The 13,566-nt window shown below is 44.7% G+C and overlaps 11 non-coding genes across 11 annotated transcripts; all 11 read left to right on the top strand.

Annotated features, from left to right (window-relative positions):
- Window positions 1–7: 7 nt before the first annotated feature.
- Window positions 8–198, top strand: LOC141194134 (U2 spliceosomal RNA). Its single transcript, XR_012266928.1, has one exon. It is a non-coding gene; the product is annotated as a U2 spliceosomal RNA (small nuclear RNA).
- Window positions 199–1,313: 1,115 nt separating this feature from the next.
- On the top strand, window positions 1,314–1,504 carry LOC141194133 (U2 spliceosomal RNA). The gene has a single exon (XR_012266927.1). It is a non-coding gene; the product is annotated as a U2 spliceosomal RNA (small nuclear RNA).
- A 1,115-nt stretch (window positions 1,505–2,619) lies between these two features.
- On the top strand, window positions 2,620–2,810 carry LOC141194132 (U2 spliceosomal RNA). The gene has a single exon (XR_012266926.1). It is a non-coding gene; the product is annotated as a U2 spliceosomal RNA (small nuclear RNA).
- Window positions 2,811–3,925: 1,115 nt separating this feature from the next.
- LOC141194131 (U2 spliceosomal RNA) lies at window positions 3,926–4,116 on the top strand. Its single transcript, XR_012266925.1, has one exon. It is a non-coding gene; the product is annotated as a U2 spliceosomal RNA (small nuclear RNA).
- A 1,118-nt stretch (window positions 4,117–5,234) lies between these two features.
- On the top strand, window positions 5,235–5,425 carry LOC141193574 (U2 spliceosomal RNA). Its single transcript, XR_012266481.1, has one exon. It is a non-coding gene; the product is annotated as a U2 spliceosomal RNA (small nuclear RNA).
- Window positions 5,426–6,540: 1,115 nt separating this feature from the next.
- On the top strand, window positions 6,541–6,731 carry LOC141194129 (U2 spliceosomal RNA). The gene has a single exon (XR_012266923.1). It is a non-coding gene; the product is annotated as a U2 spliceosomal RNA (small nuclear RNA).
- Window positions 6,732–7,846: 1,115 nt separating this feature from the next.
- Window positions 7,847–8,037, top strand: LOC141194128 (U2 spliceosomal RNA). Its single transcript, XR_012266922.1, has one exon. It is a non-coding gene; the product is annotated as a U2 spliceosomal RNA (small nuclear RNA).
- A 1,115-nt stretch (window positions 8,038–9,152) lies between these two features.
- Window positions 9,153–9,343, top strand: LOC141194127 (U2 spliceosomal RNA). Its single transcript, XR_012266921.1, has one exon. It is a non-coding gene; the product is annotated as a U2 spliceosomal RNA (small nuclear RNA).
- Window positions 9,344–10,458: 1,115 nt separating this feature from the next.
- LOC141194126 (U2 spliceosomal RNA) lies at window positions 10,459–10,649 on the top strand. The gene has a single exon (XR_012266920.1). It is a non-coding gene; the product is annotated as a U2 spliceosomal RNA (small nuclear RNA).
- Window positions 10,650–11,764: 1,115 nt separating this feature from the next.
- On the top strand, window positions 11,765–11,955 carry LOC141194125 (U2 spliceosomal RNA). Its single transcript, XR_012266919.1, has one exon. It is a non-coding gene; the product is annotated as a U2 spliceosomal RNA (small nuclear RNA).
- A 1,115-nt stretch (window positions 11,956–13,070) lies between these two features.
- LOC141194123 (U2 spliceosomal RNA) lies at window positions 13,071–13,261 on the top strand. Its single transcript, XR_012266917.1, has one exon. It is a non-coding gene; the product is annotated as a U2 spliceosomal RNA (small nuclear RNA).
- The last annotated feature ends 305 nt before the right edge of the window (window positions 13,262–13,566 follow it).

Here is a 13,566-nt window from a genome sequence, read left to right as displayed (position 1 = left end):
TCTGGTTATCGCTTCTCGGCCTTTTGGCTAAGATCAAGTGTAGTATCTGTTCTTATCAGTTTAATATCTGATACGTCCCCTATCTGGGGACCATATATTAAATGGATTTTTAGAACAGGGAGATGGAAAAAGAGCTTGCTCTGTCCACTCCACGCATTGACCTGGTATTGCAGTATCTCCAGGACCGGTGCACCCCTTCTTTAATGCAGTTTCTAAAATCAGAAAGAATTGAATTCAATGTTTTTTGTTCATTTTGCTTGTTTGTCGGATTTTGGGATGGACTCTTTGGCTTTGCTTTTCTTCTCCTCATTGGATTTTTCATGTTCAAAGTTGCAGAAGCCAGATTACAAGCTCATTTTGGTTCAACTTCAGCAACTGTGCATTGCATTGCCATGTAATGTGATGCAATGCTATCTTTCTAGCTCTCCCTTTTTACTTCCTTTTGGATAAACAGACATATTAGGCAAGCATTTTGGAGCTTTCACCTAAATAACTACAGGTGGTGAGATAAGCTGCACAATATAATTGACCTTTCAGTATATTGTTGCACACACACCATCTATTTAGCAAATGCCCTTGTTATCAACAGCAGCCTTTTAAACTCACCTGAGCTAACAGGTATGTGCGCTGGTTACTCTGCTGCGCTTAAAATTTCTTTTTTGGTTTGCTACAATGCCTTTTCTGAAACGTTGTCTCCTTCTGCTGGAACACTGACTTCTTTCATTTAATGCCTGCAGACTATAAAAGAGAACCCAACCCAAAAAGTTTGGTTGATTAGTCTGTGGCATTCTGTTAAACTGTTGCTTATGGCGGTCTCTGTGAGCTTCTCAGCGACATTCAGCCAGCCAGGTATCCTGCCTGCAGTAGATGGAATGTGGCAATGGAACGCTGGCTGCGCGTGTCATAATAGGCTCTGAGCCTTTATATACCTGTGCACAGCAGCAGCCACCTTCAGTCTGCTGCTGGACAGCCAGCAGCAGCAGCAGCAGGAGAGGTATGTAATCAGGAGCCCTCCTGCTAAGGGTAGACAGCTGCTCGTTCCACCCCACCCCCCGCCTTAATTGGTTCTCCTCCCTTCCAACGGTGTTGAGGCGGGTGGGAACAGCAGGGGGTGAAGGTGCTGTGTTTAAAGAGGTGGAGTTATGCAGATCTAAAACGCGTGGATTGCAGCAGCAGCAAGCCGAAAAGTGCAGGCATGTAAGGGATCTAGAGGTTGACAACATGTCTTCTTAACGGGAGTCCAGGAGCTCATCTCCACAAATGGACTTTTCAGGATCCTTGGGTGGCTCCGTAGTTTGAAACCAATTCTGGTTATCGCTTCTCGGCCTTTTGGCTAAGATCAAGTGTAGTATCTGTTCTTATCAGTTTAATATCTGATACGTCCCCTATCTGGGGACCATATATTAAATGGATTTTTAGAACAGGGAGATGGAAAAAGAGCTTGCTCTGTCCACTCCACGCATTGACCTGGTATTGCAGTATCTCCAGGACCGGTGCACCCCTTCTTTAATGCAGTTTCTAAAATCAGAAAGAATTGAATTCAATGTTTTTTGTTCATTTTGCTTGTTTGTCGGATTTTGGGATGGACTCTTTGGCTTTGCTTTTCTTCTCCTCATTGGATTTTTCATGTTCAAAGTTGCAGAAGCCAGATTACAAGCTCATTTTGGTTCAACTTCAGCAACTGTGCATTGCATTGCCATGTAATGTGATGCAATGCTATCTTTCTAGCTCTCCCTTTTTACTTCCTTTTGGATAAACAGACATATTAGGCAAGCATTTTGGAGCTTTCACCTAAATAACTACAGGTGGTGAGATAAGCTGCACAATATAATTGACCTTTCAGTATATTGTTGCACACACACCATCTATTTAGCAAATGCCCTTGTTATCAACAGCAGCCTTTTAAACTCACCTGAGCTAACAGGTATGTGCGCTGGTTACTCTGCTGCGCTTAAAATTTCTTTTTTGGTTTGCTACAATGCCTTTTCTGAAACGTTGTCTCCTTCTGCTGGAACACTGACTTCTTTCATTTAATGCCTGCAGACTATAAAAGAGAACCCAACCCAAAAAGTTTGGTTGATTAGTCTGTGGCATTCTGTTAAACTGTTGCTTATGGCGGTCTCTGTGAGCTTCTCAGCGACATTCAGCCAGCCAGGTATCCTGCCTGCAGTGGATGGAATGTGGCAATGGAACGCTGGCTGCGCGTGTCATAATAGGCTCTGAGCCTTTATATACCTGTGCACAGCAGCAGCCACCTTCAGTCTGCTGCTGGACAGCCAGCAGCAGCAGCAGCAGGAGAGGTATGTAATCAGGAGCCCTCCTGCTAAGGGTAGACAGCTGCTCGTTCCACCCCACCCCCCGCCTTAATTGGTTCTCCTCCCTTCCAACGGTGTTGAGGCGGGTGGGAACAGCAGGGGGTGAAGGTGCTGTGTTTAAAGAGGTGGAGTTATGCAGATCTAAAACGCGTGGATTGCAGCAGCAGCAAGCCGAAAAGTGCAGGCATGTAAGGGATCTAGAGGTTGACAACATGTCTTCTTAACGGGAGTCCAGGAGCTCATCTCCACAAATGGACTTTTCAGGATCCTTGGGTGGCTCCGTAGTTTGAAACCAATTCTGGTTATCGCTTCTCGGCCTTTTGGCTAAGATCAAGTGTAGTATCTGTTCTTATCAGTTTAATATCTGATACGTCCCCTATCTGGGGACCATATATTAAATGGATTTTTAGAACAGGGAGATGGAAAAAGAGCTTGCTCTGTCCACTCCACGCATTGACCTGGTATTGCAGTATCTCCAGGACCGGTGCACCCCTTCTTTAATGCAGTTTCTAAAATCAGAAAGAATTGAATTCAATGTTTTTTGTTCATTTTGCTTGTTTGTCGGATTTTGGGATGGACTCTTTGGCTTTGCTTTTCTTCTCCTCATTGGATTTTTCATGTTCAAAGTTGCAGAAGCCAGATTACAAGCTCATTTTGGTTCAACTTCAGCAACTGTGCATTGCATTGCCATGTAATGTGATGCAATGCTATCTTTCTAGCTCTCCCTTTTTACTTCCTTTTGGATAAACAGACATATTAGGCAAGCATTTTGGAGCTTTCACCTAAATAACTACAGGTGGTGAGATAAGCTGCACAATATAATTGACCTTTCAGTATATTGTTGCACACACACCATCTATTTAGCAAATGCCCTTGTTATCAACAGCAGCCTTTTAAACTCACCTGAGCTAACAGGTATGTGCGCTGGTTACTCTGCTGCGCTTAAAATTTCTTTTTTGGTTTGCTACAATGCCTTTTCTGAAACGTTGTCTCCTTCTGCTGGAACACTGACTTCTTTCATTTAATGCCTGCAGACTATAAAAGAGAACCCAACCCAAAAAGTTTGGTTGATTAGTCTGTGGCATTCTGTTAAACTGTTGCTTATGGCGGTCTCTGTGAGCTTCTCAGCGACATTCAGCCAGCCAGGTATCCTGCCTGCAGTAGATGGAATGTGGCAATGGAACGCTGGCTGCGCGTGTCATAATAGGCTCTGAGCCTTTATATACCTGTGCACAGCAGCAGCCACCTTCAGTCTGCTGCTGGACAGCCAGCAGCAGCAGCAGCAGGAGAGGTATGTAATCAGGAGCCCTCCTGCTAAGGGTAGACAGCTGCTCGTTCCACCCCACCCCCCGCCTTAATTGGTTCTCCTCCCTTCCAACGGTGTTGAGGCGGGTGGGAACAGCAGGGGGTGAAGGTGCTGTGTTTAAAGAGGTGGAGTTATGCAGATCTAAAACGCGTGGATTGCAGCAGCAGCAAGCCGAAAAGTGCAGGCATGTAAGGGATCTAGAGGTTGACAACATGTCTTCTTAACGGGAGTCCAGGAGCTCATCTCCACAAATGGACTTTTCAGGATCCTTGGGTGGCTCCATAGTTTGAAACCAATTCTGGTTATCGCTTCTCGGCCTTTTGGCTAAGATCAAGTGTAGTATCTGTTCTTATCAGTTTAATATCTGATACGTCCCCTATCTGGGGACCATATATTAAATGGATTTTTAGAACAGGGAGATGGAAAAAGAGCTTGCTCTGTCCACTCCACGCATTGACCTGGTATTGCAGTATCTCCAGGACCGGTGCACCCCTTCTTTAATGCAGTTTCTAAAATCAGAAAGAATTGAATTCAATGTTTTTTGTTCATTTTGCTTGTTTGTCGGATTTTGGGATGGACTCTTTGGCTTTGCTTTTCTTCTCCTCATTGGATTTTTCATGTTCAAAGTTGCAGAAGCCAGATTACAAGCTCATTTTGGTTCAACTTCAGCAACTGTGCATTGCATTGCCATGTAATGTGATGCAATGCTATCTTTCTAGCTCTCCCTTTTTACTTCCTTTTGGATAAACAGACATATTAGGCAAGCATTTTGGAGCTTTCACCTAAATAACTACAGGTGGTGAGATAAGCTGCACAATATAATTGACCTTTCAGTATATTGTTGCACACACACCATCTATTTAGCAAATGCCCTTGTTATCAACAGCAGCCTTTTAAACTCACCTGAGCTAACAGGTATGTGCGCTGGTTACTCTGCTGCGCTTAAAATTTCTTTTTTGGTTTGCTACAATGCCTTTTCTGAAACGTTGTCTCCTTCTGCTGGAACACTGACTTCTTTCATTTAATGCCTGCAGACTATAAAAGAGAACCCAACCCAAAAAGTTTGGTTGATTAGTCTGTGGCATTCTGTTAAACTGTTGCTTATGGCGGTCTCTGTGAGCTTCTCAGCGACATTCAGCCAGCCAGGTATCCTGCCTGCAGTAGATGGAATGTGGCAATGGAACGCTGGCTGCGCGTGTCATAATAGGCTCTGAGCCTTTATATACCTGTGCACAGAAGCAGCCACCTTCAGTCTGCTGCTGGACAGCCAGCAGCAGCAGCAGCAGCAGGAGAGGTATGTAATCAGGAGCCCTCCTGCTAAGGGTAGACAGCTGCTCGTTCCACCCCACCCCCCGCCTTAATTGGTTCTCCTCCCTTCCAACGGTGTTGAGGCGGGTGGGAACAGCAGGGGGTGAAGGTGCTGTGTTTAAAGAGGTGGAGTTATGCAGATCTAAAGCGCGTGGATTGCAGCAGCAGCAAGCCGAAAAGTGCAGGCATGTAAGGGATCTAGAGGTTGACAACATGTCTTCTTAACGGGAGTCCAGGAGCTCATCTCCACAAATGGACTTTTCAGGATCCTTGGGTGGCTCCGTAGTTTGAAACCAATTCTGGTTATCGCTTCTCGGCCTTTTGGCTAAGATCAAGTGTAGTATCTGTTCTTATCAGTTTAATATCTGATACGTCCCCTATCTGGGGACCATATATTAAATGGATTTTTAGAACAGAGAGATGGAAAAAGAGCTTGCTCTGTCCACTCCACGCATTGACCTGGTATTGCAGTATCTCCAGGACCGGTGCACCCCTTCTTTAATGCAGTTTCTAAAATCAGAAAGAATTGAATTCAATGTTTTTTGTTCATTTTGCTTGTTTGTCGGATTTTGGGATGGACTCTTTGGCTTTGCTTTTCTTCTCCTCATTGGATTTTTCATGTTCAAAGTTGCAGAAGCCAGATTACAAGCTCATTTTGGTTCAACTTCAGCAACTGTGCATTGCATTGCCATGTAATGTGATGCAATGCTATCTTTCTAGCTCTCCCTTTTTACTTCCTTTTGGATAAACAGACATATTAGGCAAGCATTTTGGAGCTTTCACCTAAATAACTACAGGTGGTGAGATAAGCTGCACAATATAATTGACCTTTCAGTATATTGTTGCACACACACCATCTATTTAGCAAATGCCCTTGTTATCAACAGCAGCCTTTTAAACTCACCTGAGCTAACAGGTATGTGCGCTGGTTACTCTGCTGCGCTTAATATTTCTTTTTTGGTTTGCTACAATGCCTTTTCTGAAACGTTGTCTCCTTCTGCTGGAACACTGACTTCTTTCATTTAATGCCTGCAGACTATAAAAGAGAACCCAACCCAAAAAGTTTGGTTGATTAGTCTGTGGCATTCTGTTAAACTGTTGCTTATGGCGGTCTCTGTGAGCTTCTCAGCGACATTCAGCCAGCCAGGTATCCTGCCTGCAGTAGATGGAATGTGGCAATGGAACGCTGGCTGCGCGTGTCATAATAGGCTCTGAGCCTTTATATACCTGTGCACAGCAGCAGCCACCTTCAGTCTGCTGCTGGACAGCCAGCAGCAGCAGCAGCAGGAGAGGTATGTAATCAGGAGCCCTCCTGCTAAGGGTAGACAGCTGCTCGTTCCACCCCACCCCCCGCCTTAATTGGTTCTCCTCCCTTCCAACGGTGTTGAGGCGGGTGGGAACAGCAGGGGGTGAAGGTGCTGTGTTTAAAGAGGTGGAGTTATGCAGATCTAAAACGCGTGGATTGCAGCAGCAGCAAGCCGAAAAGTGCAGGCATGTAAGGGATCTAGAGGTTGACAACATGTCTTCTTAACGGGAGTCCAGGAGCTCATCTCCACAAATGGACTTTTCAGGATCCTTGGGTGGCTCCGTAGTTTGAAACCAATTCTGGTTATCGCTTCTCGGCCTTTTGGCTAAGATCAAGTGTAGTATCTGTTCTTATCAGTTTAATATCTGATACGTCCCCTATCTGGGGACCATATATTAAATGGATTTTTAGAACAGGGAGATGGAAAAAGAGCTTGCTCTGTCCACTCCACGCATTGACCTGGTATTGCAGTATCTCCAGGACCGGTGCACCCCTTCTTTAATGCAGTTTCTAAAATCAGAAAGAATTGAATTCAATGTTTTTTGTTCATTTTGCTTGTTTGTCGGATTTTGGGATGGACTCTTTGGCTTTGCTTTTCTTCTCCTCATTGGATTTTTCATGTTCAAAGTTGCAGAAGCCAGATTACAAGCTCATTTTGGTTCAACTTCAGCAACTGTGCATTGCATTGCCATGTAATGTGATGCAATGCTATCTTTCTAGCTCTCCCTTTTTACTTCCTTTTGGATAAACAGACATATTAGGCAAGCATTTTGGAGCTTTCACCTAAATAACTACAGGTGGTGAGATAAGCTGCACAATATAATTGACCTTTCAGTATATTGTTGCACACACACCATCTATTTAGCAAATGCCCTTGTTATCAACAGCAGCCTTTTAAACTCACCTGAGCTAACAGGTATGTGCGCTGGTTACTCTGCTGCGCTTAAAATTTCTTTTTTGGTTTGCTACAATGCCTTTTCTGAAACGTTGTCTCCTTCTGCTGGAACACTGACTTCTTTCATTTAATGCCTGCAGACTATAAAAGAGAACCCAACCCAAAAAGTTTGGTTGATTAGTCTGTGGCATTCTGTTAAACTGTTGCTTATGGCGGTCTCTGTGAGCTTCTCAGCGACAATCAGCCAGCCAGGTATCCTGCCTGCAGTAGATGGAATGTGGCAATGGAACGCTGGCTGCGCGTGTCATAATAGGCTCTGAGCCTTTATATACCTGTGCACAGCAGCAGCCACCTTCAGTCTGCTGCTGGACAGCCAGCAGCAGCAGCAGCAGGAGAGGTATGTAATCAGGAGCCCTCCTGCTAAGGGTAGACAGCTGCTCGTTCCACCCCACCCCCCGCCTTAATTGGTTCTCCTCCCTTCCAACGGTGTTGAGGCGGGTGGGAACAGCAGGGGGTGAAGGTGCTGTGTTTAAAGAGGTGGAGTTATGCAGATCTAAAACGCGTGGATTGCAGCAGCAGCAAGCCGAAAACTGCAGGCATGTAAGGGATCTAGAGGTTGACAACATGTCTTCTTAACGGGAGTCCAGGAGCTCATCTCCACAAATGGACTTTTCAGGATCCTTGGGTGGCTCCGTAGTTTGAAACCAATTCTGGTTATCGCTTCTCGGCCTTTTGGCTAAGATCAAGTGTAGTATCTGTTCTTATCAGTTTAATATCTGATACGTCCCCTATCTGGGGACCATATATTAAATGGATTTTTAGAACAGGGAGATGGAAAAAGAGCTTGCTCTGTCCACTCCACGCATTGACCTGGTATTGCAGTATCTCCAGGACCGGTGCACCCCTTCTTTAATGCAGTTTCTAAAATCAGAAAGAATTGAATTCAATGTTTTTTGTTCATTTTGCTTGTTTGTCAGATTTTGGGATGGACTCTTTGGCTTTGCTTTTCTTCTCCTCATTGGATTTTTCATGTTCAAAGTTGCAGAAGCCAGATTACAAGCTCATTTTGGTTCAACTTCAGCAACTGTGCATTGCATTGCCATGTAATGTGATGCAATGCTATCTTTCTAGCTCTCCCTTTTTACTTCCTTTTGGATAAACAGACATATTAGGCAAGCATTTTGGAGCTTTCACCTAAATAACTACAGGTGGTGAGATAAGCTGCACAATATAATTGACCTTTCAGTATATTGTTGCACACACACCATCTATTTAGCAAATGCCCTTGTTATCAACAGCAACCTTTTAAACTCACCTGAGCTAACAGGTATGTGCGCTGGTTACTCTGCTGCGCTTAAAATTTCTTTTTTGGTTTGCTACAATGCCTTTTCTGAAACGTTGTCTCCTTCTGCTGGAACACTGACTTCTTTCATTTAATGCCTGCAGACTATAAAAGAGAACCCAACCCAAAAAGTTTGGTTGATTAGTCTGTGGCATTCTGTTAAACTGTTGCTTATGGCGGTCTCTGTGAGCTTCTCAGCGACATTCAGCCAGCCAGGTATCCTGCCTGCAGTAGATGGAATGTGGCAATGGAACGCTGGCTGCGCGTGTCATAATAGGCTCTGAGCCTTTATATACCTGTGCACAGCAGCAGCCACCTTCAGTCTGCTGCTGGACAGCCAGCAGCAGCAGCAGCAGGAGAGGTATGTAATCAGGAGCCCTCCTGCTAAGGGTAGACAGCTGCTCGTTCCACCCCACCCCCCGCCTTAATTGGTTCTCCTCCCTTCCAACGGTGTTGAGGCGGGTGGGAACAGCAGGGGGTGAAGGTGCTGTGTTTAAAGAGGTGGAGTTATGCAGATCTAAAACGCGTGGATTGCAGCAGCAGCAAGCCGAAAAGTGCAGGCATGTAAGGGATCTAGAGGTTGACAACATGTCTTCTTAACGGGAGTCCAGGAGCTCATCTCCACAAATGGACTTTTCAGGATCCTTGGGTGGCTCCGTAGTTTGAAACCAATTCTGGTTATCGCTTCTCGGCCTTTTGGCTAAGATCAAGTGTAGTATCTGTTCTTATCAGTTTAATATCTGATACGTCCCCTATCTGGGGACCATATATTAAATGGATTTTTAGAACAGGGAGATGGAAAAAGAGCTTGCTCTGTCCACTCCACGCATTGACCTGGTATTGCAGTATCTCCAGGACCGGTGCACCCCTTCTTTAATGCAGTTTCTAAAATCAGAAAGAATTGAATTCAATGTTTTTTGTTCATTTTGCTTGTTTGTCGGATTTTGGGATGGACTCTTTGGCTTTGCTTTTCTTCTCCTCATTGGATTTTTCATGTTCAAAGTTGCAGAAGCCAGATTACAAGCTCATTTTGGTTCAACTTCAGCAACTGTGCATTGCATTGCCATGTAATGTGATGCAATGCTATCTTTCTAGCTCTCCCTTTTTACTTCCTTTTGGATAAACAGACATATTAGGCAAGCATTTTGGAGCTTTCACCTAAATAACTACAGGTGGTGAGATAAGCTGCACAATATAATTGACCTTTCAGTATATTGTTGCACACACACCATCTATTTAGCAAATGCCCTTGTTATCAACAGCAGCCTTTTAAACTCACCTGAGCTAACAGGTATGTGCGCTGGTTACTCTGCTGCGCTTAAAATTTCTTTTTTGGTTTGCTACAATGCCTTTTCTGAAACGTTGTCTCCTTCTGCTGGAACACTGACTTCTTTCATTTAATGCCTGCAGACTATAAAAGAGAACCCAACCCAAAAAGTTTGGTTGATTAGTCTGTGGCATTCTGTTAAACTGTTGCTTATGGCGGTCTCTGTGAGCTTCTCAGCGACATTCAGCCAGCCAGGTATCCTGCCTGCAGTAGATGGAATGTGGCAATGGAACGCTGGCTGCGCGTGTCATAATAGGCTCTGAGCCTTTATATACCTGTGCACAGCAGCAGCCACCTTCAGTCTGCTGCTGGACAGCCAGCAGCAGCAGCAGCAGGAGAGGTATGTAATCAGGAGCCCTCCTGCTAAGGGTAGACAGCTGCTCGTTCCACCCCACCCCCCGCCTTAATTGGTTCTCCTCCCTTCCAACGGTGTTGAGGCGGGTGGGAACAGCAGGGGGTGAAGGTGCTGTGTTTAAAGAGGTGGAGTTATGCAGATCTAAAACGCGTGGATTGCAGCAGCAGCAAGCCGAAAAGTGCAGGCATGTAAGGGATCTAGAGGTTGACAACATGTCTTCTTAACGGGAGTCCAGGAGCTCATCTCCACAAATGGACTTTTCAGGATCCTTGGGTGGCTCCGTAGTTTGAAACCAATTCTGGTTATCGCTTCTCGGCCTTTTGGCTAAGATCAAGTGTAGTATCTGTTCTTATCAGTTTAATATCTGATACGTCCCCTATCTGGGGACCATATATTAAATGGATTTTTAGAACAGGGAGATGGAAAAAGAGCTTGCTCTGTCCACTCCACGCATTGACCTGGTATTGCAGTATCTCCAGGACCGGTGCACCCCTTCTTTAATGCAGTTTCTAAAATCAGAAAGAATTGAATTCAATGTTTTTTGTTCATTTTGCTTGTTTGTCGGATTTTGGGATGGACTCTTTGGCTTTGCTTTTCTTCTCCTCATTGGATTTTTCATGTTCAAAGTTGCAGAAGCCAGATTACAAGCTCATTTTGGTTCAACTTCAGCAACTGTGCATTGCATTGCCATGTAATGTGATGCAATGCTATCTTTCTAGCTCTCCCTTTTTACTTCCTTTTGGATAAACAGACATATTAGGCAAGCATTTTGGAGCTTTCACCTAAATAACTACAGGTGGTGAGATAAGCTGCACAATATAATTGACCTTTCAGTATATTGTTGCACACACACCATCTATTTAGCAAATGCCCTTGTTATCAACAGCAGCCTTTTAAACTCACCTGAGCTAACAGGTATGTGCGCTGGTTACTCTGCTGCGCTTAAAATTTCTTTTTTGGTTTGCTACAATGCCTTTTCTGAAACGTTGTCTCCTTCTGCTGGAACACTGACTTCTTTCATTTAATGCCTGCAGACTATAAAAGAGAACCCAACCCAAAAAGTTTGGTTGATTAGTCTGTGGCATTCTGTTAAACTGTTGCTTATGGCGGTCTCTGTGAGCTTCTCAGCGACATTCAGCCAGCCAGGTATCCTGCCTGCAGTAGATGGAATGTGGCAATGGAACGCTGGCTGCGCGTGTCATAATAGGCTCTGAGCCTTTATATACCTGTGCACAGCAGCAGCCACCTTCAGTCTGCTGCTGGACAGCCAGCAGCAGCAGCAGCAGGAGAGGTATGTAATCAGGAGCCCTCCTGCTAAGGGTAGACAGCTGCTCGTTCCACCCCACCCCCCGCCTTAATTGGTTCTCCTCCCTTCCAACGGTGTTGAGGCGGGTGGGAACAGCAGGGGGTGAAGGTGCTGTGTTTAAAGAGGTGGAGTTATGCAGATCTAAAACGCGTGGATTGCAGCAGCAGCAAGCCGAAAAGTGCAGGCATGTAAGGGATCTAGAGGTTGACAACATGTCTTCTTAACGGGAGTCCAGGAGCTCATCTCCACAAATGGACTTTTCAGGATCCTTGGGTGGCTCCGTAGTTTGAAACCAATTCTGGTTATCGCTTCTCGGCCTTTTGGCTAAGATCAAGTGTAGTATCTGTTCTTATCAGTTTAATATCTGATACGTCCCCTATCTGGGGACCATATATTAAATGGATTTTTAGAACAGGGAGATGGAAAAAGAGCTTGCTCTGTCCACTCCACGCATTGACCTGGTATTGCAGTATCTCCAGGACCGGTGCACCCCTTCTTTAATGCAGTTTCTAAAATCAGAAAGAATTGAATTCAATGTTTTTTGTTCATTTTGCTTGTTTGTCGGATTTTGGGATGGACTCTTTGGCTTTGCTTTTCTTCTCCTCATTGGATTTTTCATGTTCAAAGTTGCAGAAGCCAGATTACAAGCTCATTTTGGTTCAACTTCAGCAACTGTGCATTGCATTGCCATGTAATGTGATGCAATGCTATCTTTCTAGCTCTCCCTTTTTACTTCCTTTTGGATAAACAGACATATTAGGCAAGCATTTTGGCGCTTTCACCTAAATAACTACAGGTGGTGAGATAAGCTGCACAATATAATTGACCTTTCAGTATATTGTTGCACACACACCATCTATTTAGCAAATGCCCTTGTTATCAACAGCAGCCTTTTAAACTCACCTGAGCTAACAGGTATGTGCGCTGGTTACTCTGCTGCGCTTAAAATTTCTTTTTTGGTTTGCTACAATGCCTTTTCTGAAACGTTGTCTCCTTCTGCTGGAACACTGACTTCTTTCATTTAATGCCTGCAGACTATAAAAGAGAACCCAACCCAAAAAGTTTGGTTGATTAGTCTGTGGCATTCTGTTAAACTGTTGCTTATGGCGGTCTCTGTGAGCTTCTCAGCGACATTCAGCCAGCCAGGTATCCTGCCTGCAGTAGATGGAATGTGGCAATGGAACGCTGGCTGCGCGTGTCATAATAGGCTCTGAGCCTTTATATACCTGTGCACAGCAGCAGCCACCTTCAGTCTGCTGCTGGACAGCCAGCAGCAGCAGCAGCAGGAGAGGTATGTAATCAGGAGCCCTCCTGCTAAGGGTAGACAGCTGCTCGTTCCACCCCACCCCCCGCCTTAATTGGTTCTCCTCCCTTCCAACGGTGTTGAGGCGGGTGGGAACAGCAGGGGGTGAAGGTGCTGTGTTTAAAGAGGTGGAGTTATGCAGATCTAAAACGCGTGGATTGCAGCAGCAGCAAGCCGAAAAGTGCAGGCATGTAAGGGATCTAGAGGTTGACAACATGTCTTCTTAACGGGAGTCCAGGAGCTCATCTCCACAAATGGACTTTTCAGGATCCTTGGGTGGCTCCGTAGTTTGAAACCAATTCTGGTTATCGCTTCTCGGCCTTTTGGCTAAGATCAAGTGTAGTATCTGTTCTTATCAGTTTAATATCTGATACGTCCCCTATCTGGGGACCATATATTAAATGGATTTTTAGAACAGGGAGATGGAAAAAGAGCTTGCTCTGTCCACTCCACGCATTGACCTGGTATTGCAGTATCTCCAGGACCGGTGCACCCCTTCTTTAATGCAGTTTCTAAAATCAGAAAGAATTGAATTCAATGTTTTTTGTTCATTTTGCTTGTTTGTCGGATTTTGGGATGGACTCTTTGGCTTTGCTTTTCTTCTCCTCATTGGATTTTTCATGTTCAAAGTTGCAGAAGCCAGATTACAAGCTCATTTTGGTTCAACTTCAGCAACTGTGCATTGCATTGCCATGTAATGTGATGCAATGCTATCTTTCTAGCTCTCCCTTTTTACTTCCTTTTGGATAAACAGACATATTAGGCAAGCATTTTGGCGCTTTCACCTAAATAACTACAGGTGG

This window comes from Phyllobates terribilis, unplaced genomic scaffold (assembly GCF_046119375.1).
Source record: "Phyllobates terribilis strain yellow unplaced genomic scaffold, ASM4611937v1 Scaffold_66__1_contigs__length_7565176, whole genome shotgun sequence".
NCBI classification, from domain to species: domain Eukaryota; kingdom Metazoa; phylum Chordata; class Amphibia; order Anura; family Dendrobatidae; genus Phyllobates; species Phyllobates terribilis.
The sequence above is the reverse complement of the archived record's forward strand: the minus strand, read 5'-3'. Positions and strand labels throughout refer to the sequence as shown.